The 26,889-nt window shown below is 47.6% G+C and overlaps 2 pseudogenes across 1 annotated transcript; one reads left to right on the plus strand and one right to left on the minus strand.

Moving 5' to 3' along the window:
• The window catches only part of LOC147118756 (uncharacterized), a 95,611-nt pseudogene extending 69,007 nt beyond the window's left edge, over positions 1–26,604 (plus strand).
• On the minus strand, positions 11,792–15,256 carry LOC147118757 (uncharacterized; annotated as a pseudogene). Its single transcript, XR_015077944.1, has 2 exons — positions 14,288–15,256; positions 11,792–12,985 (listed from the first exon to the last, which is right to left on the minus strand). The product of XR_015077944.1 is annotated as an uncharacterized LOC147118757 (transcript).
• Positions 26,605–26,889: the final 285 nt, after the last annotated feature.

Here is a 26,889-nt window from a genome sequence, read left to right on the forward strand (position 1 = left end):
TACTCTGTATCTAACCCGTGCTGTACCTGCCCTGGGAGTGTTTGATGGGACAGTGTAGAGGGAGCTTTACTCTGTATCTAACCCGTGCTGTACCTGCCCTGGGAGTGTTTGATGGGACAGTGTAGAGGGAGCTTTACTCTGTATCTAACCCGTGCTGTACCTGCCCTGGGAGTGTGTGATTGGACAGTGTAGTGGGAGCTTTACTCTCTATCTAACCCGTGCTGTACCTGCCCTGGGAGTGTGTGATGGGATAGTGTAGAGGGAGCTTTACTCTGTATCTAACCCATGCTGTACCTGCCCTGGGAGTGTGTGATGGGACAGTGTAGAGGGAGCGTTACTCTGTATCTAACGCGTGCTGTACCTGCCCTGGGGAGTGTTTGATGGGACAGTGTAGAGGGAGCTTTACTCTGTATCTAACCCATGCTGTACCTGCCCTGGGATTGTTTGATGGGACAGTGTAGGGAGCTTTTCTCTGTATCTAACCCGTGCTGTACCTACCCTAGGAGTGTTTGATGGGACAGTGTAGAGGGAGATTTACTCTGTATCTAACCCGTGCTGTACCTGCCCTGGGAGTGTTTGATGGGACAGTTTAGAGGGAGATTTACTCTGTATCTAACCCGTGCTGTACCTGCCCTGGGAGTGTTTGATGGGACAGTGTAGAGGGAGCTTTACTCTGTATCAAACCGATGATGTACCTGCCCTGGGAGTGTTTGATGGGACAGTGTAGAGGGAGCTTTACTCTGTATCTAACCCATGCTTTACCTGCCCTGGGAGTGTTTGCTGGGACAGTGTAGAGGGAGCTTAACTCTGTACCTAACCCGTGCTGTACCTACCCTAGGAGTGCTGATGGGACAGTGTTGAGGGATCTTTACTCTGTATCTAACCCATGCTGTCCCTGCCCTGAGAGTGTTTGATGGGTCAGTGTAGAGGGAGCTTTACTTTGTATCTAACCCATGCTGTACCTGCCCTGGGAGTGTGTGATGGGACAGTGTAGCGGGAGCTTTACTCTGTATCTGACCCATGCTGTACCTGCCCTGGGAGTGTTTGATGGGACAGTGTAGAGGGAGCTTTACTCTGTATCTAACCCGTGCTGTACCTGCCCTGGGAGTGTTTGATGGGGCAGTGCAGAGGGGGCTTTACTCTGTATCTAACCCGTGCTGTACCTGCCCTGGGAGTGTTTGATGGGGCAGTGTAGAGGGAGCTTTACTCTGTATCTAACCCGTGCTTTACCTGCCCTGGGAGTGTGTGATGGGACAGTGTAGAGGGAGCTTTACTCTGTATCTAACCCGTGCTGTACCTGCCCTGGGGGTGTTTGATGGGACAGTGTAGAGGGAGCTTTACTCTGTATGTAACCCGTGCTGTACCTGCCCTGGGAGTGTGTGATGGGACAGTGTAGTGGGAGCTTTAGTCTGTATCTAACCTGTGCTGTACCTGCCCTAGTAGTGTGTGATGGGACAGTGTAGAGGGAGCTTTACTCTGTATCTAACCCATGCTGTACCTGCCCTGGGAGTGTGTGATGGGACAGTGTAGCGGGAACTTTACTCTGTATCTAACCCATGCTGTACCTGCCCTGGGAGTGTTTGATGGGACAGTGTAGAGGGAGCTTTACTCTGTATCTAACCTGTGCTGTACCTGCCCTGGGAGTGTTTGATGGGACAGTGTAGAACGAGCTTTACTCTGTATCTAACCCATGCTGTACCTGCCCTGGGAGTGTGTGATGGGACAGTGTAGAGGGATCTTTACTCTGTATCTAACCCATGCTGTACCTGCCCTGGGAGTGTGTGATGGGACAGTGTAGAGGGAGCTTTACTCTGTATCTAACCCATGCTGTACCTGCCCTGGGAGTGTGTGATGGGGCAGTATAGAGGGAGCTTTACTCTGTATCTAACCCATGCTGTACCTGCCCTGGCATTGTTTGATGGGACAGTGCAGAGGGAGCTTAACTCTGTATCTAACCCGTGCTGTACCTGCCCTGGGAGTGTGTGATGGGACAGTGTAGAGGGATCTTTACTCTGTATCTAACCCATGCTGTACCTGCCCTGGGAGTGTGTGATGGGACAGTGTAGAGGGAGCTTTACTCTGTATCTAACCCATGCTGTACCTGCCCTGGGAGTGTGTGATGGGGCAGTATAGAGGGAGCTTTACTCTGTATCTAACCCATGCTGTACCTGCCATGGCATTGTTTGATGGGACAGTGTAGAGGGAGCTTAACTCTGTATCTAACCCGTGCTGTACCTGCCCTGGGGGTGTTTGATGGGACAGTGTAGAGGGAGCTTTACTCTGTATGTAACCCGTGCTGTACCTGCCCTGGGAGTGTGTGATGGGACAGTGTAGAGGGAGCTTTACTCTGTATCTAACCCATGCTGTACCTGCCCTGGGAGTGTGTGATGGGACAGTGTAGCGGGAGCTTTACTCTGTATCTAACCCATGCTGTACCTGCCCTGGGAGTGTTTGATGGGACAGTGTAGAGGGAGCTTTACTCTGTATCTAACCTGTGCTGTACCTGCCCTGGGAGTGTTTGATGGGACAGTGTAGAACGAGCTTTACTCTGTATCTAACCCATGCTGTACCTTCCCTGGGAGTGTGTGATGGGACAGTGTAGAGGGATCTTTACTCTGTATCTAACCCATGCTGTACCTGCCCTGGGAGTGTGTGATGGGACAGTGTAGAGGGAGCTTTACTCTGTATCTAACCCGTGCTGTACATGCCCTGGGAGTGTGTGATGGGACAGTGTAGAGGGATCTTTACTCTGTATCTAACCCGTGCTGTACCTGCCCTGGGGGTGTTTGATGGGACAGTGTAGAGGGAGCTTTACTCTGTATCTAACCCGTGCTGTACCTGCCCTGGGAGTGTGTGATGGGACAGTGTAGTGGGAGCTTTACTCTGTATCTAACCCATGCTGTACCTGCCCTGGGAGTGTGTGATGGGACAGTGTAGAAGGAGCTTTACTGTGTATCTAACCCATGCTGTACCTGCCCTGGGAGTGTGTGATGGGACAGTGTAGAGGGAGCTTTACTCTGTATCTAAAGCGTGCTGTACCTGCCCTGGGAGTGTTTGATGGGACAGTGTAGAGGGAGCTTTACTCTGCATCTAACCCATGCTGTACCTGACCTGGGAGTGTTTGATGGGACAGTGTGGAGGAAGCTTTACTCTGTATCTAGCCTGTGCTGTACCTGCCCAGGGAGTGTGTGATGGGACAGTTTAGGGAGCTTTACTCTGTATCTAACCCATGCTGTACCTGCCCTGGGAGTGTGTGATGGGACAGTGCAGGGAGCTTTTCTCTGTATCTAACCTGTGCTCTACCTACCATAGGTGTGCTGATGGGACAGTGTTGAGGGATCTTTACTCTGTATCTAACCCATGCTGTACCTGACTGGAGAGTGTTTGATGGGTCAGTGCAGAGGGAGCTTTACTCTGTATCTAACCCATGCTGTACCTGCCCTGGGAGTGTTTGATGGGACAGTGTAGAGGGAGCTTTACTCTGTATCAAACCGATGCTGTACCTGCCCTGGGAGTGTTTGATGGGACAGTGTAGAGGGAGCTTTACTCTGTATCTAGCCTGTGCTGTACCTGCCCAGGGAGTGTGTGATGGGACAGTTTAGGGAGCTTTACTCTGTATCTAACCCATGCTGTACCTGCCCTGGGAGTGTGTGATGGGACAGTGCAGGGAGCTTTTCTCTGTATCTAACCTGTGCTCTACCTACCATAAGAGTGCTGATGGGACAGTGTTGAGGGATCTTTACTCTGTATCTAACCCATGCTGTACCTGACTGGAGAGTGTTTGATGGGTCAGTGTAGTGGGAGCTTTACTCTGTATCTATCCCGTGCTGTACTTGCCCTGGGAGTGTGTGATGGGACAGTGTAGAGGGAGCTTTAATCTGTATCTAACCTGTGCTCTATCTGCCCTGGGAGTGTTTGATGGGACAGTGTAGAGGGAGCTTTACTCTGTATCTACCCCGTGCTGTACCTGACTGGAGAGTGTGTGATGGGACAGTGCAGAGGGAGCTTTACTCTGTATCTAACCCATGCTGTACCTGCCCTGGGAGTGTTTGATGGGACAGTGTAGAGGGAGCTTTACTCTGTATCAAACCGATGCTGTACCTGCCCTGGGAGTGTTTGATGGGACAGTGTAGAGGGAGCTTTACCCTGTATCTAACCCATGCTGTACCTGCCCTGGGAGTGTTTGCTGGGACAGTGTAGAGGGAGCTTTACTCTGTACCTAACCCGTGCTGTACCTACCCTAGGAGTGCTGATGGGACAGTGTTGAGGGATCTTTACTCTGTATCTAACCCATGCTGTACCTGCCCTGAGAGTGTTTGATGGGTCAGTGTAGAGGGAGCTTTACTCTGTATCTATCCCGTGCTGTCCCTGTCCTGGGAGTGTGTGATGGGACGGTTTAGAGGGAGCTTTACTCTGTATCTAACCCGTGCTGTACCTGCCCTGGGAGTGTTTGATGGGACAGTGTAGAGGGAGCTTTACTCTGTATCTACCCCGTGCTGTACCTGCCCTGGGAGTGTTTGATGGGACAGTGTAGAGGGAGCTTTACTCTGTATCTAACCCGTGCTGTACCTGCCCTGGGAGTGTTTGCTGGGACAGTGTAGAGGGAGCTTTACTCTGTATCTACCCCGTGCTGTACCTGCCCTGGGAGTGTTTGATGGGACAGTGTAGAGGGAGCTTTACTCTGTATCTAACCCGTGCTGTACCTGCCCTGGGAGTGTTTGATGGGACAGTGTAGAGGGAGCTTTACTCTGTATCTAACCCGTGCTGTACCTGCCCTGGGAGTGTTTGATGGGACAGTGTAGAGGGAGCTTTACTCTGTATCTAACCCGTGCTGTACCTGCCCTGGGAGTGTGTGATTGGACAGTGTAGTGGGAGCTTTACTCTCTATCTAACCCGTGCTGTACCTGCCCTGGGAGTGTGTGATGGGATAGTGTAGAGGGAGCTTTACTCTGTATCTAACCCATGCTGTACCTGCCCTGGGAGTGTGTGATGGGACAGTGTAGAGGGAGCGTTACTCTGTATCTAACGCGTGCTGTACCTGCCCTGGGAGTGTTTGATGGGACAGTGTAGAGGGAGCTTTACTCTGTATCTAACCCATGCTGTACCTGCCCTGGGATTGTTTGATGGGACAGTGTAGGGAGCTTTTCTCTGTATCTAACCCGTGCTGTACCTACCCTAGGAGTGTTTGATGGGACAGTGTAGAGGGAGATTTACTCTGTATCTAACCCGTGCTGTACCTGCCCTGGGAGTGTTTGATGGGACAGTTTAGAGGGAGCTTTACTCTGTATCTAACCCGTGCTGTACCTGCCCTGGGAGTGTTTGATGGGACAGTGTAGAGGGAGCTTTACTCTGTATCAAACCGATGATGTACCTGCCCTGGGAGTGTTTGATGGGACAGTGTAGAGGGAGCTTTACTCTGTATCTAACCCATGCTTTACCTGCCCTGGGAGTGTTTGCTGGGACAGTGTAGAGGGAGCTTAACTCTGTACCTAACCCGTGCTGTACCTACCCTAGGAGTGCTGATGGGACAGTGTTGAGGGATCTTTACTCTGTATCTAACCCATGCTGTCCCTGCCCTGAGAGTGTTTGATGGGTCAGTGTAGAGGGAGCTTTACTTTGTATCTAACCCATGCTGTACCTGCCCTGGGAGTGTGTGATGGGACAGTGTAGCGGGAGCTTTACTCTGTATCTGACCCATGCTGTACCTGCCCTGGGAGTGTTTGATGGGACAGTGTAGAGGGAGCTTTACTCTGTATCTAACCCGTGCTGTACCTGCCCTGGGAGTGTTTGATGGGGCAGTGCAGAGGGGGCTTTACTCTGTATCTAACCCGTGCTGTACCTGCCCTGGGAGTGTTTGATGGGGCAGTGTAGAGGGAGCTTTACTCTGTATCTAACCCGTGCTTTACCTGCCCTGGGAGTGTGTGATGGGACAGTGTAGAGGGAGCTTTACTCTGTATCTAACCCGTGCTGTACCTGCCCTGGGGGTGTTTGATGGGACAGTGTAGAGGGAGCTTTACTCTGTATGTAACCCGTGCTGTACCTGCCCTGGGAGTGTGTGATGGGACAGTGTAGTGGGAGCTTTAGTCTGTATCTAACCTGTGCTGTACCTGCCCTAGTAGTGTGTGATGGGACAGTGTAGAGGGAGCTTTACTCTGTATCTAACCCATGCTGTACCTGCCCTGGGAGTGTGTGATGGGACAGTGTAGCGGGAACTTTACTCTGTATCTAACCCATGCTGTACCTGCCCTGGGAGTGTTTGATGGGACAGTGTAGAGGGAGCTTTACTCTGTATCTAACCTGTGCTGTACCTGCCCTGGGAGTGTTTGATGGGACAGTGTAGATCGAGCTTTACTCTGTATCTAACCCATGCTGTACCTGCCCTGGGAGTGTGTGATGGGACAGTGTAGAGGGATCTTTACTCTGTATCTAACCCATGCTGTACCTGCCCTGGGAGTGTGTGATGGGACAGTGTAGAGGGAGCTTTACTCTGTATCTAACCCATGCTGTACCTGCCCTGGGAGTGTGTGATGGGGCAGTATAGAGGGAGCTTTACTCTGTATCTAACCCATGCTGTACCTGCCCTGGCATTGTTTGATGGGACAGTGCAGAGGGAGCTTAACTCTGTATCTAACCCGTGCTGTACCTGCCCTGGGAGTGTGTGATGGGACAGTGTAGAGGGATCTTTACTCTGTATCTAACCCATGCTGTACCTGCCCTGGGAGTGTGTGATGGGACAGTGTAGAGGGAGCTTTACTCTGTATCTAACCCATGCTGTACCTGCCCTGGGAGTGTGTGATGGGGCAGTATAGAGGGAGCTTTACTCTGTATCTAACCCATGCTGTACCTGCCATGGCATTGTTTGATGGGACAGTGTAGAGGGAGCTTAACTCTGTATCTAACCCGTGCTGTACCTGCCCTGGGGGTGTTTGATGGGACAGTGTAGAGGGAGCTTTACTCTGTATGTAACCCGTGCTGTACCTGCCCTGGGAGTGTGTGATGGGACAGTGTAGAGGGAGCTTTACTCTGTATCTAACCCATGCTGTACCTGCCCTGGGAGTGTGTGATGGGACAGTGTAGCGGGAGCTTTACTCTGTATCTAACCCATGCTGTACCTGCCCTGGGAGTGTTTGATGGGACAGTGTAGAGGGAGCTTTACTCTGTATCTAACCTGTGCTGTACCTGCCCTGGGAGTGTTTGATGGGACAGTGTAGAACGAGCTTTACTCTGTATCTAACCCATGCTGTACCTTCCCTGGGAGTGTGTGATGGGACAGTGTAGAGGGATCTTTACTCTGTATCTAACCCATGCTGTACCTGCCCTGGGAGTGTGTGATGGGACAGTGTAGAGGGAGCTTTACTCTGTATCTAACCCGTGCTGTACATGCCCTGGGAGTGTGTGATGGGACAGTGTAGAGGGATCTTTACTCTGTATCTAACCCGTGCTGTACCTGCCCTGGGGGTGTTTGATGGGACAGTGTAGAGGGAGCTTTACTCTGTATCTAACCCGTGCTGTACCTGCCCTGGGAGTGTGTGATGGGACAGTGTAGTGGGAGCTTTACTCTGTATCTAACCCATGCTGTACCTGCCCTGGGAGTGTGTGATGGGACAGTGTAGAAGGAGCTTTACTGTGTATCTAACCCATGCTGTACCTGCCCTGGGAGTGTGTGATGGGACAGTGTAGAGGGAGCTTTACTCTGTATCTAAAGCGTGCTGTACCTGCCCTGGGAGTGTTTGATGGGACAGTGTAGAGGGAGCTTTACTCTGCATCTAACCCATGCTGTACCTGACCTGGGAGTGTTTGATGGGACAGTGTGGAGGAAGCTTTACTCTGTATCTAGCCTGTGCTGTACCTGCCCAGGGAGTGTGTGATGGGACAGTTTAGGGAGCTTTACTCTGTATCTAACCCATGCTGTACCTGCCCTGGGAGTGTGTGATGGGACAGTGCAGGGAGCTTTTCTCTGTATCTAACCTGTGCTCTACCTACCATAGGAGTGCTGATGGGACAGTGTTGAGGGATCTTTACTCTGTATCTAACCCATGCTGTACCTGACTGGAGAGTGTTTGATGGGTCAGTGCAGAGGGAGCTTTACTCTGTATCTAACCCATGCTGTACCTGCCCTGGGAGTGTTTGATGGGACAGTGTAGAGGGAGCTTTACTCTGTATCAAACCGATGCTGTACCTGCCCTGGGAGTGTTTGATGGGACAGTGTAGAGGGAGCTTTACCCTGTATCTAACCCATGCTGTACCTGCCCTGGGAGTGTTTGCTGGGACAGTGTAGAGGGAGCTTTACTCTGTACCTAACCCGTGCTGTACCTACCCTAGGAGTGCTGATGGGACAGTGTTGAGGGATCTTTACTCTGTATCTAACCCATGCTGTACCTGCCCTGAGAGTGTTTGATGGGTCAGTGTAGAGGGAGCTTTACTCTGTATCTATCCCGTGCTGTCCCTGTCCTGGGAGTGTGTGATGGGACAGTTTAGAGGGAGCTTTACTCTGTATCTAACCCGTGCTGTACCTGCCCTGGGAGTGTTTGATGGGACAGTGTAGAGGGAGCTTTACTCTGTATCTACCCCGTGCTGTACCTGCCCTGGGAGTGTTTGATGGGACAGTGTAGAGGGAGCTTTACTCTGTATCTAACCCGTGCTGTACCTGCCCTGGGAGTGTTTGCTGGGACAGTGTAGAGGGAGCTTTACTCTGTATCTACCCCGTGCTGTACCTGCCCTGGGAGTGTTTGATGGGACAGTGTAGAGGGAGCTTTACTCTGTATCTAACCCGTGCTGTACCTGCCCTGGGAGTGTTTGATGGGACAGTGTAGAGGGAGCTTTACTCTGTATCTAACCCGTGCTGTACCTGCCCTGGGAGTGTTTGATGGGACAGTGTAGAGGGAACTTTACTCTGTATCTAACCCGTGCTGTACCTGCCCTGGGAGTGTGTGATTGGACAGTGTAGTGGGAGCTTTACTCTCTATCTAACCCGTGCTGTACCTGCCCTGGGAGTGTGTGATGGGATAGTGTAGAGGGAGCTTTACTCTGTATCTAACCCATGCTGTACCTGCCCTGGGAGTGTGTGATGGGACAGTGTAGAGGGAGCGTTACTCTGTATCTAACGCGTGCTGTACCTGCCCTGGGAGTGTTTGATGGGACAGTGTAGACGGAGCTTTACTCTGTATCTAACCCATGCTGTACCTGCCCTGGGATTGTTTGATGGGACAGTGTAGGGAGCTTTTCTCTGTATCTAACCCGTGCTGTACCTACCTTCGGAGTGTTTGATGGGACAGTGTAGAGGGAGATTTACTCTGTATCTAACCCGTGCTGTACCTGCCCTGGGAGTGTTTGATGGGACAGTTTAGAGGGAGCTTTACTCTGTATCTAACCCGTGCTGTACCTGACTGGAGAGTGATTCAGGCAGACGCTCGGTGTTCAGAACACCCCATTGCCCAGCACTGACATCCATCAGTTCGATGAGAACATTTAACCCAAAGATAAGAGAAACCCATCAGTTTCTCCCCGGACACAGGTCCGGAGGGACAGTGAGTGTCCTGAACATTTTTGTACGGTGTGCTCGATAGTTCTTTCCTGGGTCTGAGCCTTTTGCTGATGATTTGAATTTGATGTCCTCTAGTTCCTGACTCAGCGACTGGTGAAAATAGTTTTTCCTCATTTACCAGATCAAATTCTGAACACCTCCCTCAGATCTCCAATTGCCCTTTGTTCGAATGAAAAGAGCCCCAGTTTCTTTTGAGTTTAGAAGAATGAGAGAGGATCTCATTGAAACTTATAAAATTCTAACAGGACTAGACAGACTAGATGCAGGAAGGATGTTCCCGATGGCGGGGGAGTCCAGAACCAGGGGTCACAGTCTAAGGATAAGGGGTAAGGCCATTTAGGACAGAGATGAGGAGGAATTTCTTCCCCCAGAGAGTGGTGAACCTGTGGAATTCTCTACCACAGAAGGCAGTTGAGGCCAATTCATTAAATATATTCAAGAAGGAGTTGGATATATTTCTTGGGGCTAAAGGGATCAAGGGATATGGGGAGAAAGCAGGGACAGGGTACTAAGTTTGGATGATCAGCCATGATCTCATTAAATGGCGGAGCGGGGTTGAGGGGTCGAATGGCCTACTCCTGCTCCTATCTTCTATGTTTCTATAATCTCTACTGATAACTAAAGGCTCTCTTCCCTGGTATCATCTCAGTGAATCTCTCTGCACCCTCTCCACGGCCTTGACATCCTTCCTGGTGTAAGATGCCCCAAAACTTGACACAATATTCTAACTGCAGCCTCACCAATGATTTGTCCAGGTTTACATGACCTCTGCCCTTTTGTACTCTACACCCCTATTTATAAAAACAAGGATCCCTCGTGCTTTTTTAAACTACTTTATCAACTTGTCCTCCCACTTTTAAAGGTTTGTGTATCTGAGCCGCTTGTTTCCTACAATACAGCACTGTCAGTGACGACACTTCAAAAGTACTTCATTGGCTGTGAAGCCCATTGCGACGTCCTGAGGTGGTGAAAGGTGCTATATAAATGCAAGTCTTTCTTTCTTGTAGGTTTTAGAGGTATTAACATAAGAAGGCTAAAATTCATTGTCATAAAGTGTCTGATACAATCTGTATTATGGGAAAGAGAAGTTTAGTCTGAGTTAGAATCTCAAACAGGCGTTTCACTGCAGACAGGTCGCCATGGCAACACTGATAAAACATTTCACTGAATCGACTGGTTGGAAACTGTAATCAGATCAGGAGAAACAACAGAGTTTGCCATTATTAACCACAATATAAGCTTAAACCAGAGTGAGTAACACATTAGATTCTAATGTGTGATGAAAGGTTCTGACGGAAGGTCAGTGACGTGAACCGTTAACTCTGTTTCTCTCTCCACAGACGCTGCCTGACCTGCTGAGGATTTCCAGCATTTTCTCTCTTTATTTCAGATTTCCAGCATCCGCAGTATTTTGCTTTTGTATTTGGATGGATCTTTCAGAGAGCTGCACAGGCACGATGGGCCGAATGGCCTCCTTCTGTGCTGTATCATTCTAGGATTCTGTGGTGTTGGTTAATGCAATTTAAGAAGCATCAAAGGGTTTGTGTCAGAATTTAACTGAGTATCGAGCCAACATATCCAGGTTATGTAAACTGGGCCTGTTAACACTGGAAAGAGAAGGTGGAGAGGTGATAGGATTGCTGTTTTTAGGATTCTAAAGGGACTGGATAATGTAGAGCACGACAAGTTATTTCACCCTGTCCAGAACAGTAGAACCAGAGGACACGGCCTGCGCTTGAAGGGGGTAAATTCAAATCCAATCTGTGGAAACAATATTTCAGTGAGTGAGTGGTCAATCGATGGGACAGGCTCCCTCGGGAGACGGTGGAAGCAGTTAGTGTTGATTCATTCAAATGTAAATTGGACCGATTTCATTCATAGAATAAAATTTTGGGCCACAGTGTGAGAGTAATTTGAAACATGACGTGTGGTCAGTGTAGAATGCTCGGGAGGAAGAGGTGACTTTGGTCCGATGGCTCCTAAAGCTCTCCACCAATGGGGTTTCCCTCACCTCATGTCTGGGTCTGTTGTAGACTCATTGATAGAGATTGATCGCTGTAATTAGTCAACAACTCCATTATCATTGTATCATGAGACTCCCAGGATGGTAGAAGGCCAATTAGATCAGAACCGAAATAATCCAGAGTAAGAAAGGAGAAATGGCCCAAAAATGGAGCAGTCAGCAACAGGACATCAATTAGTCTCCTCTTATCATGGAGACAGCACAGACTCGACAGAAAATGTGTCTGAAACAAATCTGATTTATTTGACATTTATACAGAATATTAACCACTATAACTGGGATGGAGTTTATTAACATCAGCAGAAACAAACCCCAACTGACAGAATGAACATGGTTCAGTCCCGGATGTGATTAACAGCAGCAATAACAGCAGAATCCAACCTTTGCAGTCACTTGTGAACTCGCTGGTGTGTCAGCAGGTTGGATGACTGACTGAATCCCTTCCCACAGACGGAGCAGGTGAATGGCCTCTCCCCAGTGTGAACTCGCTGGTGTATCAGTAGGTTGGATGTATCAGTGAATCCCTTCCCACACAAAGAGCAAGTGAACGGTCTCTCCCCAGTGTGTGTTCGTTGGTGTCTCAACAGATCCTTTGTGCTTTTAAAGCTTTTGTCACAGTCAGAACATTTAAAAGGTCTCTTATCAGAGTGAACAAGTTGATGTGCAGTGAGATGGGATGAATTAGTGAATCCCTTCCCACACACAGAGCAAGTGAATGGCCTCTCCCCAGTGTGAATGCGTTGGTGTTTTAGCAGATCCCTTGTGCGTTTAAAGCTCTTCTCACAGTCAAAACATTTAAATGGTCTCTTATCAGAGTGAACAACTTGATGTTCAATAAAGCTGGCTGAATAAGTGAAACCCTTCCAACACACGGGGCAAGTGAACGGTCTCTCATCAGTGTGAACTCGCTGGTGTGTTACCAGTTGGGAGGACTGAGCAAATCTCTTCCCACACACGGAACAGGTGAATGGCCTCTCCCCAGTGTGAACGCGCTGGTGTGTCTGGTGGCTGGATGACTGAGTGAATCCCTTCCCACACAATGAGCAGGTGAATGGCCTCTCCCCAGTGTGACTGCGTCGATGAGTTTGCAGCAGGGATGGGTAATTGAATCCCTTCCCACAGTCCCCACATTTCCACGGTTTCTCCGTGGCACGGGTGTCCTCGTGTCTCTCCAGGTTGGACGATCAGTTGAAGCCTCGTCCACACACAGAACACGTGTACGGTTTCTCCCCGCTGTGAATGGTGCGATGATTTTTCAGGCTGTGTAACTGGTTAAAGCTCTTTCCACAGACTGGAACACTCTCACTCGGGTGTGTGAGTCTCGGTGCTTTTCCAGTCAAACTGATGTTTGAAATCTTGTCCCACAGATAGAACAGGCAAACATTTCTCCTTCCACATTCAAAGGCTGCTGATATTCCCTGTAAAAGCAGTTTACAAAAGTCATCACTGTAAGTTCAGGATTAAAATGCAGAACAGATAATTCTAGTTTCTATGGAACATTCTTTCCTCTATTACATAGAATTACACAGATTGTACAGCACAGAAACAGGCCAATCGGCCCAACTGGTCCATGCGGTGTTTATGCTCCACACGAGCCTCCTCCCATCTCTCTTCATCTCACCCTATCAGCATCTCCTTCTATTCCTTTCTCCCATGTGTTTATCCAGCTTCCCCTTAAATACATCACTGCTCTTCGCCTCAACTACTCCCTGTGGCAGAAAATTCCACATTCTCAACACTCTCTGGGTGAAGGAGTTTAATCTAAATAGGACTTTCCTGGGCAGCCAATGAGCACTGCTGCCTCTTCTGTGCATTTCCTGGCGAGGCTAAACAGTTGATATTTTCTGATCAAAAAGAGCTGAGCTCGGCAGCATTAATCCTGTTTTGCCTCCTTTTGGAGACCAGGTGTATGAGCAGAGTGAGCGCAGCCTTCATAGTAACCGTAATAAAATTGTTACAGTTGTGAAGGAACCTTGTGTAAGTGCACTGGACCACAACCAAAGTATGTGTGTCGATTATTGTCTGACTGCGCTACATAGAAACATAGAAGATAGGAGCAGGAGTAGGCCATTCGGCCCCTCGAGCCTGCTCCGCCATTCAATGAGATCATGGCTGATCATCCAAATTCAGTACCCTGTCCCGGCTTTCTCCCCATATCCCTTGATCCCTTTAGCCTTAAGAAATATATATAACTCCTTCTTGAATATATTTAATGAATTGGCCTCTACTGCCTTCTGTGGTAGAGAATTCCACAGGTTCACCACTCTCTGGGTGAAGAAATTCCTCCTCATCTCTGTCCTAAATGACTTACCCCTTATCCTTAGACTGTAACCCCTGGTTCTGGACTCCCCAGCCATCGGGAACATCCTTCCTGCATCTAGTCTGTCTAGTCCGGTTAGAATTTTATAAGTTTCAATGAGACCCCCTCTCATTCTTCTAAACTCCAGCGAGTACAAGCCCAATCGACCCAATCTCTCCTCATACGTCATTCCTGCCATCCCAGGTATCAGTCTGGTGAATCTTCGCTGCACTTCCTCCATGGCAAGAACATCCTTCCTCAGATAAAGCGACCAAAACTGCACACAATACTCAAGATGTGGGCTCACCAAGGCCCTGTACAACTGCAGCAAGACATCCTTGTTCCTGTACTCGAACCATCTCGATATGAAGGCCAACATACCATTTGCATTCTTAAGCGCCTGCTGCACCTGCATGCTTACCTTCAGCGACTGGTGCACAAGGACACCCAGGTCACGTTGCACTTCCCCTTCTCCCAATCTATTGCCATTCAGATAATAATCTGCCTTCCTGTTTTTGACACCAAAGTGGATAACCTCGCATTTATCCATGTTATATTGCATCTGCTATGCTTCTGCCCAATCACCCAACCTGTCCAAATCATACTGGAGTTTCTCGGCATCCTTCTCACAGCACAGATGCCCACCCAGCTTTGTGTCGTCTGCAAACTTGGAGATATTACATCTAATTCCCTCGTCTAGATCATTAAAATATATTGTGAATAGCTGGGGTCCGAGGACCGATCCCTGCGGTACCCCACTAGTCACTGCCTGCCGCTCGGAAAAAGGCCCGTTTATTCCAACTCTGCTTTCTGTCTGCCAACCAGTTCTCTATCCAAGTCAATACCTTGCCCCCAATCCCATGTGCCTTAACTTTACACGCTAATCTCTTATGCGGGACCTTATCTTCTGAAAGTCCAAATACACATCCACTGGTTCTGTGACGCTTTAAAAGTGCTGTATAAAGGTAAGTTGTTGTTGTTGGTGAGAGTTTGCGGTGTGTAAATGCTGCCCTTCTCACAGCCTGTAAAAGGAGTTTACAAAAGCCATCACTGAGTGTCCAGGATAGAAATTGACAAGATTCTCTCCTCCTGGTTCCTGGCCAAGGGGGCCGCGCATGCACCCTGCTGCCCCCTGAGCCTCTCAAGATGGCAGCCGTTACCCCGGGCCTGTCACCGGGAGAAAGCCCCGCAGCTACCGCCCCGCTCGGGGCAAACGCCCGGCCCGGAGACTCTTGTTCGGGGCCTGAGGCCCACCCCGGGTGTTTGTGAAGCGGATAATGTTGAGTGTTTTAATAATGGGGCCTGGGGCCGCACTTGGGGTGAGAGCAGCCCGCGTCCCCCCGGGGTTCATGAACCCGCTCCCTGAGCTCGGGATGTGAGCGGCCCGCGTCCCCCCGGGGTTCATGAACCCACTCCCTGAGCTCTCTCACCTGATGTGTCAGCGGCTGCTGCCAAGGCCCGCGCATGCTCAGCTCACACTGCCTGAGTGATTGACGGGAGCTCCGGACCAATAGGAAGAGCGGGGCGGAGCCTGTGGACCGAGCGGGCGGCGGGTCCTCCAACCAATCGGAGTGTGTGAGAGGCGGGGCTTGACCTTCAAATCTGAACAACTGAAGGTGAGCTGAGCATGCGCGGGGGGGGACTGATTGCTGGGCAGTGTGAGCTGAGCATGCGCGGGAGAGGCTGATTGTTGGGCAGTGTGAGCTGAGCATGCGCGGGAGAGGCTGATTGTTGGGCAGTGTGAGCTGAGCATGCGCGGGTGGCGAGGCTGCAGCAAGTCAGAGGGAGGCGGGTTAATGAACCCCGGGGGGACGCGGGCTTCACACACCCCGAGTGCGGCCCCAGGCCCGATTATAAGAGCAGTGAACATTATCCGCCCCCACCCGCGGGCTCCGGTTTCACTCCGGCCCGAATCTCAACAAAGCGCCAAACTCTGGGACAGACAGGAAGTGAGTCAGGGAGCGTCTGTAAATGGAGGAGAAATGGTGACTGGTCAGGGAGCGTCTGTAAATGAAGGAGAAATGGAGACTAGTCAGGGAGCGTCTGTAAATGGAGGAGAAATGGTGACTGGTCAGGGAGCGTCTGTAAATGGAGGAGAAATGGTGACTGGTCAGGGAGCATCTGTAAATGGAGGAGGAATGGACATTGGTCAGGGCGCGTCTGTAAATAGAGGAGAAATGGTGACTGGTCAGGGAGTGTCTGTAAATGGAGGAGAAATGGAGACTGGTCAGGGAGAATCTGTAAATGGAGGAGAAATGGAGACTGGACAGGGAGCATCTGTAAATGAAGGAAAATTGGGGACTGGTCAGGGACCGTCTAAATGGAGGAGAAATGGAGACTGGTCAGGGAGCGTCTGTAAATGAAGGAGAAATGGAGACTGGTCAGGGAGCGTCTGTAAATGGAGGAGAAATGGTGACTGGTCAGGGAGCGTCTGTAAATGGAGGAGAAATGGAAACTGGACAGGGAGCGTCTGTAAATGAAGGAGAAGTGGAGACTAGTCAGGGAGTATCTGTAATGAAGGAGAAATGGTGACTGATTAGGGAGCATCTGTAAATTGAGGAGAAATGATGACTGGTCAGGGAGCATCTGTAAATGGAGGAGAAATGGAGACTAGTCAGGGAGCGTCCTTCACCTAAACTGAGAAATGTTACACAGTGACAGTTTATATGAAGGGACCGAGTGTGGGAAAGGGGGTTTTTAGAAGTCCGGAATTAAAATGAAAATATTGTCAAAATGAAAATATTGTCACGATTAAATTAGATTTAGAATGAAATTCTAAACACAAGACAGATTTTCTTTATTTCATATACACATGACCTGCCGTAGTTATTTCAGATTTCCAGCATTTGCAGTATTTTGCTATTGTATGTTTACATAGAGGCTGCTAGATTCTGAATTAAAAGACTAACTGCCCAGAAACTCTTGAATTGAAGCTTTTTATCAATTCCTCCTTGGCCTCACCCCTCCCTATCACCCCTCCCTATCTCTGTAACCTCCTCTAGCCCTACAACCCTCCCAGATTGCTGCACTCCTCCAATTCTGGCCTCTTGCACGTCCCCAGTTTTAATCGCTCCACCATTGGCGGCCGTGCCTTCAGCTACTGGGCCCTAAGCTCTGGAATTCGTTCCCCAACCTCCCCGACTCTCTTTCCTCTTTTAAGCCGCTCCTTAAAATCTACCTCTTTTACGCTAATATCTCCTTATGCTGTTTGGTGTCAAATTTTGTTTGATAATAGGCTCCTGTGAAGCACCTTGGGACATTTTACTATGTTAAAGGTGCTACATAAATGCAAGTTGTTATTATTCTCTACACGGAGGCCTTCCCTGTTGGAGATGTCCATAAACATCATTGTGCTGTCCAGGCAACGGGCAAAGCCATCTGTCTTAACTATCAATTTAAGAAATTTATAGTTCCAAGTAACTCCTGAGGCACAACACTCAATTGTGGGAAGAAAATATACTGAAGGAGCTGCTAGTTACAAACAGTCTGCCAAGCCTATGCCTACGGAAGATCGAGTTAGAGCGAGCACATCTGTAAAAGGAATGCAGCTGGAAGTAATATTCCTTGCAGTTCGATGGAGGCCCTTTGTTAGTTCATTAATTGTAAGTTTAGTTTGAGGTTGTTTGTTCTGTAACTTTCCTTCAGCAGGATGATCTGATTCACAGATGTAACAAGAATCACGCAGGCTCTACTTTTCGGGCCTTAATAGAGGGGCAGTTAGCAGCTTGGTTGAGAGTCCGAACCCCGGGGATAAGAAAGCTGACTGCTGCAGTCAAGGTGGAACATCTTGTGGTGCCTCCCAGATCTGCTAACTATCGGTCTGCTCAGTTGGTGGACACTGCCTGTTAGAAGAACTTTACTACACAACTATAATATTGTATGAATATTGATGTAAGCCCCCAAAGTGTGGACTAAGTGATATACAAAGTCGACTACACTGGCTTGTTGTAAGAAAGACAGACCCAATAATTGAAGTAAAAACGGTTTATTCAGGCCTGGGGAGCTGTGGCTCTTGCGTCCCAACACAAGGCTCCAACTCCACCGAATCTCTTGAGGTTTACACAGTTATACACATATTCCGAGACCTCCTATTTCAGAGGTCCAATCGATTTAAAAGTCTATACATTAATCACTAACTAGGTGTGTCTAACTTCTACAAGGTAACCAATAACATAAGTTTCACTTTTCACTGCAGGGGCCTGTGGACCCTCTGATTTCTTGGAAATGAGTCATCAGGTCATGTGATTTCTGAGAAGCGAGTCCCTCTCTCTCTTGACCACTACTAAGTTTCGTTTTTCCAGAAAAGGGTTATGTCAGTGTCTCTTTTTGTACGTTTCATCTCTCTAAACTGGTATGGTCATTTCTGCAATTAAACATACGAGTAATTAGTACATTTCATCTTTAAACATTTTGCTGCGCAATTGCGTTCTACTAAACGTGCCCTGTTACGCTCATTTTTAAATCTTACTTCAGTCCCTCCTTTTGACCTTTTGGACAATTGTTCCAAAACAGGTCAACATGCATGTCCACTGCCTGGAGTCTGCCAGAGCGTGCACTCCCTGGCCTTCTACCAGTCTACGTTATACATGTATATGTCTTATCAATTTGGAGGCCGACTTCCCCCCTTTGTGGTATGGTGGTCTTTCCTCTACGGTGGGCTTTCCTTTAGGGTGGTCTTTCCTTTATGCACTCCTTCTGGTGTAACCATTCCCGGGGCCCCTTAGACCCTGCACTAATGGTTGAGGCTTTTCTGCTCAAGCCTGTCCCTCATTCCCACGTGGGGTGTGTGACGTGCCAATTCGAGACTGTCATCACACACCAATCCTCATTCACCACCCTCCTTCTGCCACCCTCCTTACGGTTGGCCGGCCCGGTCTTTAATTACCATGCCCAATTAATCCCACATAATTTCAGGGCTTCCCATCGCGTCTTACACCATTTGCCTTGGAGAGGCGGGGGAGTTGTCCATTCTTAACATCGCTACCTGCCCCTCCTCAGGCTCTGCTTCTTTCACCGCACCAATTTCAGCCTTACTCATTCTGGCACAAAGGCACTGGAGAAATAAAAATACACAATATATCAGAATAACAATCAAGAGGAATATCATTATGCCTTGTATCACTGAGGCGCCCAAAGTCCCCGACCATCCTGATCCCCAATTATCAAAATATGAGGAAGTGGGTGAGTTTCCTCTAATGTTGTACTAATGTCTTTTTGTTGTTTCTTTAAGCCTTCTTCTATTTTATGATAGTACTTTAAAATTTCCTTCGTTTCCTGCCGTAACTTCTGGCAAGCTTCCTCTAACTTAGGAATTGCCTTGGGCTCTGGTATGACATAAGTTTCAACCCTTTTTAGTAAGTCTCATATTATCAAATGACCAGGTTTTCCTATCTGTATAGGTACCTTTAGACCAATACAACGGTTTGGTTGGGGAATGGTACAAGCCATATCTTGATATTCATATTTCTGTTCAATTGTGGTGACACAACAGGTCCCATTGTTCCTCGGTGCTACCCAGGTCCGGTGTATCCCCTTGGGTGAACCTCGAGGGTGCAATTGGTAATTTACGCAAATCCGCACTCGGATGTGTCTCCCTCGGTGGGGGGGTGTGTGCACACCCATGTCCTTCCCTTGTGGTGGCACCCGTCCACTACCACCCCCCTTTAGGTTTCATTCTTCTGTTTATTATCTTCATCCCTTTCCCAAAGCGCCTTGGTAGGGACATCATGATATTTAACCCACTTTCCCTTTGTACTTCTCCTATATTAATCACATCGTATCGGGGTTGTCCCCCTTCTGGGAATTGTGGGATGGCCAGTACAAAGCCTTAGTCCATGGGGTCAGACAATCGCCTGCCCAGTATACTTGTCCCATTTTACATCCTTTGCATAGGCTTTTATTTGTGTCAATCCTAGGTTCCAGATCCTCATTAGTAATCCAATCAGGGATCTGTCCATTATTTATTTGCCTCATGTTATGCTGAGCATTCGACAATATCCATGAGCCCTACGTGGCACATATTAGTTCCTTATCGGTTTGGCGAGAAGCATTATTAAGTCTATCAATAATTGTATTGATTGTTTCTGCATGGGGGGCTACTATCTCTTCCACCCCCGACAATTGCATTATTGTTTGGTTTCCCTGCCAGTGTCAATTGCTGGCTATTTCCAGTGGCTTGTTTTAGTAACTTCTCTATTTTTGCTTGTAATTCTTCTACTCCTTCGTTTACTCCTTCTATGTCCAAGCTATTAACTGTTGCTAACCCGGCCGCATACCCTGCTCCGGTCGTTTCCAATACTCCCCGTTTCTTACATCTTTGTAAGATAGATTTTTCCTGTGGATCCTCTAATTGTTTTACCCACAGGGAGTTCCAGGTTTGTTTTGTATCTCAAAAGTACTCATATTAATGGCAAGCTTAGTAACTCTATGTGCTACACTAAAATACACCTCATCCTGTGTTCTCCTTATTACTAATCCCCCGCGATAATGGCAATACTTATGTTCATCCCTAGAATCAAGGCGAGGACGCTCCATCTCATTCCGGATGTCCAATGTTCCTGTAATTACAAAAAGGGGCTGGTCGTCACCAGCCAGTTAGAATTATTCTGCTCTTATCCATTTTATCAGTTCAAAATGCTGTACATCGGGTTCATTTCTTGTTCTGTGGCTCTGTCCCCAGACATACCTGAAGATGCAAACTATGGCATATAATATTATCATCATACACAGCCTATTATCATCATACACAGCCCTATCATTGATATATGTAGTAACTCCCCTGCCCATTCTTTATATCTTCTAGTATACTCCTCACTCTGTCAAAAAGGGCACCATCTCTGGTTTACTCATTGTCTTTCTTATATATTTTTAACTGAGTCCAGTGTTTCCACCTTCCTTTACCTGTTCCAGACCCATCTACATGAGCACATGTGTCATTATTCATTAATACTTCATAAGGTCCTGACCATCTGGGTGCTAGCCCTGGTTTGGCTGGTATTATTTCTGCTATCACTTTGCTATCTATTGCTAAGACCTCCTTCTGGTCGTCCCGTGTATCCTGTTCTCGATCCCGTACAATCTGTTGGTCTTTGGCCTCATGTCTCTAACTATCTGTCCAGATTTATCTTTGGGTAACCGGACAGCCTCCCCAGCAGTCTCCCGGCCGTTTGAGACGGTGCTGCAATTAGTTTATAAGATAACTTCCATTTATCAAATCCTAATTTTCCTTCTATCACTGTGGGGAAATATTAACTCAACATTAAGAAATTTACATTTAATAATGTCCAATATCTTTAAATTCTGTTCAGTAATACTGAAGTTGTTACTTGGTGAACTCAAACAGCTATCAGTGGAAAGGGTTAACTCCTTCGCAGGCTTTTGAAGGTGGAGCTAAACATTATTGCGTCACTTCACGCAACCCAAACAACATCCCTGACTGAAAGACAGTTATGGTTTCACACTTTGATTCAACATGAACATTTGGGCTTCATTGGTCAGATTCCCTCTCTCAGTTGATCGTTTAGCTGCCCATCCTCTTGTGTGCTTTAATTTATTATTATGCACTCTTTGGGTAGGAGAGAGATTCCTACTCATTCCTTGATTATATTCTTGTCTCTCACGGGTCTTCTCCTGGTGTCATATATCCCTGCCTACTCCCGCTATCATGTAATCAGACACCACCCCAAAGGCATTCCGACTATCTATATAGGTTTACACATTTTCCTTTGGCTACCCCCCTTTGATCAAATCCTGTATAGGCTGGGCCATTTCTACTTTGTTTCCCGGGCCTGCCTGTTTGTTTGACTTATAATTTGGGGGCCAGTACACTTCATTCGCTTTAGGGTCGACTAAAGCTCCTACTTCTCGCAATATATCTATCCCTAGGATTGTTCCTTCGGTGTTCTCGCATACCCACAACTGTGTAGGTATTATTATACATCCAATTTCTAGTAAGACTGTTTCGCTCTTATAAGCCCTGATTCTTCGTCCACCGATTCCTGCTATACTAACTGAAAGTTTCGTTCGGGGCAAGGGTAAGTCTGTCAATGAGATTGTGGCTCCTGTGTCTATTAACATTTTGCCCTGTTGGCCCCCTACCAATGCATCAACAAACATCCTCGGATCCCCCTCCCCTCTCTGGCGCGGTCCCTTCCTGCTGCCATCCCTAGAAGCTTGTGAGCAATCAAAGCACGCAGCCAGTCCTAATGCCCCTCCCATCTGTTTTTGGGCATTTGTCTCTTCCCTTGTGTCACCATGTATCCTAGGTCGACTACTTCATCCTTCCCTACCTATACCTTTCTAAGGTTTAACTCTAGTCCCGCCTTCTATAAGGCTTCCAGTACCATAGTCAATTAAATATTGTAGAGGGACCTGCCACTATCAGATATTCTTGCGGAGTGGAGTTATCTTATTCAATTCGGACTACACCAATTTACATCAACCAGAATTTCACTGTGGCCACAATGAAAGTCTGGTTTTAATAGGTTAATTTACCTCATAACTTCAAGGTTAGATCTTGGACTGAAACTTAATCTTTCATTAAACAAACTTTTTGTTGCTCTTCTCAGTTTTTACACTCCAGCTTAACTTAAATTGTAATAGGTTTTTTTCATTCTGAGGGCACAATCTTATTTGCACATTCTTAAACTTCCAAAATCCCCGACAAGACAAAGGGGTTAAATGCTTTTACTTTAACACAGAGAAGTGGGTGGAGCTACAACACACAGCAGACAGTTCTTTTTCTTAACGGACAGATTTTCAGACAAAGGAATACTGTAACATCTTACACATTCCTAATCAGGAAAACATCCACACTCACACATTTTTATACAAACTGTAATTCCAGCATATGTCTAAGGTTCCTTTCACTCAGCAAATCTCGTGTTTTACTTGTCTTGGTACAGATGCTAATAACTTCCATGTTGGTAAAGCTTTAAGTTTATCTTTTCCTTCCTTTTTAAATCTGTGACTCAACAGCTTTCCCTAATTTCCAAATCGCTGTTTGTTTATTTTTTTTTTGCTGGGGTTTCAAATTGGTTCGCCTGCAAATTAGATCTTTTTCCTTCTTTATCTCTCCCTTCTGTTTCAATTCCTTACATTATCTGTTGCCTCTTTATCTTTAGCTCCTCCCCACCAAGCCTTTGGCTCTCTGCACTGTTTCTTTTTATTTTCCAGGAGTCGGGTTATAGAATCCAGGTCCCTTGAGGATTCTTCTTCCACCCTCTTAGTCATAACTAACTGCTACGTTTCACGCGTAATTCACGATGTTGGTGAATTAGGTTTGTACGCTACGTTGTTCGCCCCTATAGCGTCACCTTCGTTAGTTTCTGGCTTTCTATTAGTCACATCGTTTCGTTAGACACACACCAACCCTTTAGTCCCGAGGTTTTGGTACTGTGGGGTCTGTAGCTCCCGGCGTCCTACTTGATCCTGGCCGTCACGTGGGACTACTGTCCTCTTAATTCAGGCTCAGGCTAGGTGCTGGGGACAGACCTCACCCTTGTCCGTTCTAACCCCTTTATGACCGTAGGGTTTTATCTCATTCACTCACCACGGTGCACCCATTCATTCAATTGTTGAGATTTCGCCGTCTCATGGATAAAGAGGATTTCCCGCCTCCCGGGGTAGGGGTCTTTCCGCCCCTGTCGGTTTGCCGCCACACGGCTAAATGAGGATTTCCCGCCTCCCGGGGTAGGGGTCTTTCCGACCCTGTCGGTTTGCCGCCACACGGCTAAATGAGGATTTCCCGCCTCCCGGGGTAGGGGTCTTTCCGCCCCTGTCGGTTTGCCGCTATACGGCTTAGGGAACACCTTATCCCTATCTTTTTAACCGCCTTCAATTAAGGGTGTCTTTCTTCTTATAGTTCTTTTATACGTCGATTCTGACTCAACGTCTCGCCAGCGATTAACCCCTAATTTTACAGGTGGTAATTAAAACATACTCACCCGTCCTAGGTTAACGCTGTCCGAGAGTCTGGTTCAGAACGCGCATCCCATCCTCGTCGCCAATTGATGTAAGCCCCCAAAGTGTGGACTAAGTGATATACAAAGTCGACTACACTGGCTTGTTGTAAGAAAGACAGACTCAATAATTGAAGTAAAAACGGTTTATTCAGGCCTGGGGAGCTATGGCTCTTGCTTCCCAACACAAGGCTCCAACTCCACCGAATCTCTTGAGGTTTACACAGTTATACACATATTCCGAGACCTCCTATTTCAGAGGTCCAATCGATTTAAAAGCCTATACATTAATCACTAACTAGGTGTGTCTAACTTCTACAAGGTAACCAATAACATAAGTTTCACTTTTCACTGCAGGGGCCTGTGGACCCTCTGATTTCTTGGAAATGAGTCATCAGGTCATGTGATTTCTGAGAAACGAGACCCTCTCTCTCTTGACCACTACTAAGTTTCGTTTTTCCAGAAAAGGGTTATGTCAGTGTCTCTTTTTGTACGTTTCATCTCTCTAAACTGGTATGGTCATTTCTGCAATTAAACATACGAGTAATTAGTACATTTCATCTTTAAACATTTTGCTGCGCAATTGCGTTCTACTAAACGTGCCCTGTTACGCTCATTTTTAAATCTTACTTCAAATATCATAATTAGTATTTGTTTGTAGAATCTGTTATATGAGGAAAATTTTCACTGCGGGGAGTAACCACATATGTGTTCTGTGTGTAGACGAGGCTTCAACCGATCGTCTAATCTGGAGAGACACAAGGACACCCGCACCACGGAGAAACCCTGGAAATGTGGGGACTGTGGGAAGGGATACTCTTGCCCATCTGAGCTGGAAATTCATCAGGGCAGTCACACTGGGGAGAGGCCGTTCATCTGCTCCATGTGTGGGAAGGGATTCACTCGTTCAAGGAACCTCACTGAATACCAGCGTATTCACACCAGGGAGAGGCCATTCACCTGCTCCATGTGGGGGAAGGGATTCACTCGTTCATCCCACCTCACTACACACCAGCTTCTTCACGCTGATGATGGATCTTTTAAATGCTCTGACTGAAAAGAGCTTTAAAAGCAGAAATTCTTTGCTGGCACACCAATGCGCTCACTCAGAGGAAAGGCCATTCACCTGCTCTGTGTGTGCGAAGGGATTTGCTGGTTCATTCAACTTGCTGGCACACCAACGCACTCACAGCGGGGAGAAGCTGTTCACCTGCTCTATGTGTGGGAAGGGATTCACTAATTCAGCTCACCTGCTGAGACACCAGCGAGTTCACACCGGGGAGAGGCCGTTCACCTGCTCCATGTGTGGGAAGGTATTCACAGAGTCTGCCAACCTCACTGCACACCAACTTGTTCACACCAAGAAGAGATCTTTAGAATGTACTGACTGTGAGAAGAGCTTCAAAAGCACAAGGGATCTGCTGACACACCAACGAGTTCACACCAGGGAGAGGCCGTTCACCTGCTCCGTGTGTGGGAAGGGATTCACTTCATCAGCCAACCTCTATTCACACCAACTTGTTCACACTGATAAGAGACTATTTAAATGTTCTGACTGTGAGAAGACCTTTAAAAGCAGAAATTCTTTGTTGGCACACCAACGCACTCACACAGAGGAAAGGCCATTCACCTGCTCCATGTGTGCAAAGGGATTTGCTCGTTCATTCAACTTGCTGGCACACCAACGCACTCGCACTGGAGAGAGGCCGTTCACCTGCTCGGTGTGTGGGAAGGGCTTCACTTCATCAGCCAACCTCGCTTCACACCAACTTGTTCACACTGATAAGAGACCATTTAAATGTTCTGACTGTGAGAAGAACTTTAAAAGGAAAAATGGGCTGCTGAGACACCAACGCACTCACACTGGGGAGAGGCCGTTCACTTGCTCCGTGTGTGGGAAGGGATTCAGTCAGTCATCCAGCCTCACTGACTCACCAGCGAGTTCACAACTGACTGCAGGGGTTGGATTCTGCTGTTATTGCTGCTGTTAATCACATCCAAGACTGAACCATGTTCATTCTGTTAGTTGGGGTTTGTTTCTGATGTTAATAACTCCCTAACTGGGCTGGAGTTTAATCTGGATATATGCCAAATAAATCAGCTTTGTTTCCAACACACTGTGTCGAGTCCTTGATGTCTCCAAAATAACAGGAGACTTATTGCTGTCTTGTTACAGACTGCTGAAGACTTGGGCCTTTTCTCCTTTCTAACTCTGGATTATTTCAGTTCTCATACCTTCGGTTACTCTCATGGACAAGTCCCAGCTGCCCATACATTCTAGAGTGCCTCTCCTAGCCTTGGTATTGAAGTGGAGCAGCGGTGCCCTTCAGGAATTAAGGGGTTAACAATGCAGCTTGCACACTGGAAACAGTTGAGACAGCGACCGGCAGAGATCAAACATGTTAACCACAAGGTGTTGATGCTTTTGCAAGATTAGATGAAGTGAGCTCAGAAGCACCAACCACAAACTATGGAAGTGAAACCACACAGGGCAGCAAGACCGAAATGCAGACATGTGGTTTTACTAAAGATTACAAAATATAACAACAGGTGAGATCATGAAGATCATGTGACAATAAAATATAGGCGAAAGATTGTGTGACGTGAGATAGGGAATTAGCCAAACAGCAACTGTGCACGCGGGCTTTAAGCCAATTAAAACAGTGTAACGGATTGTGCACGAGGCTATGATGACTTTTGAACGCATAAATATATAACACTGTATCATTTCGGAGAAGTCTGCTGGTGCGCCAGTAAAGATTATCTCCCCACCAGTGTAATAAAGACCATTTGAATAATGATCGAAAAACCTCGTGTCGAGTGTTGGTTTAAAATTCTCCACAACAGCATCCAGGGAAGGTATCGGTAACACGCCCGGGATCACTAAACACAAAACCCAGTCTGTTAATCAGTTTCAGCTACTGGACTTAGTGTGTGACCCACAGCATCTCTCTCACCTTCGATGTGTGATTAGAGCATCACGCCTGCAAATCTGGTTTATATTTAAATTAACTCAGGGAATGTATTTAACAGAAGATCAACAAGGAAACACATCATGGCCCAA

Source organism: Somniosus microcephalus, chromosome 4, assembly GCF_052327205.1.
Source record: "Somniosus microcephalus isolate GS21.2 chromosome 4, FLI_Smic_1.0, whole genome shotgun sequence".
In the NCBI taxonomy this organism is placed as follows: domain Eukaryota; kingdom Metazoa; phylum Chordata; class Chondrichthyes; order Squaliformes; family Somniosidae; genus Somniosus; species Somniosus microcephalus.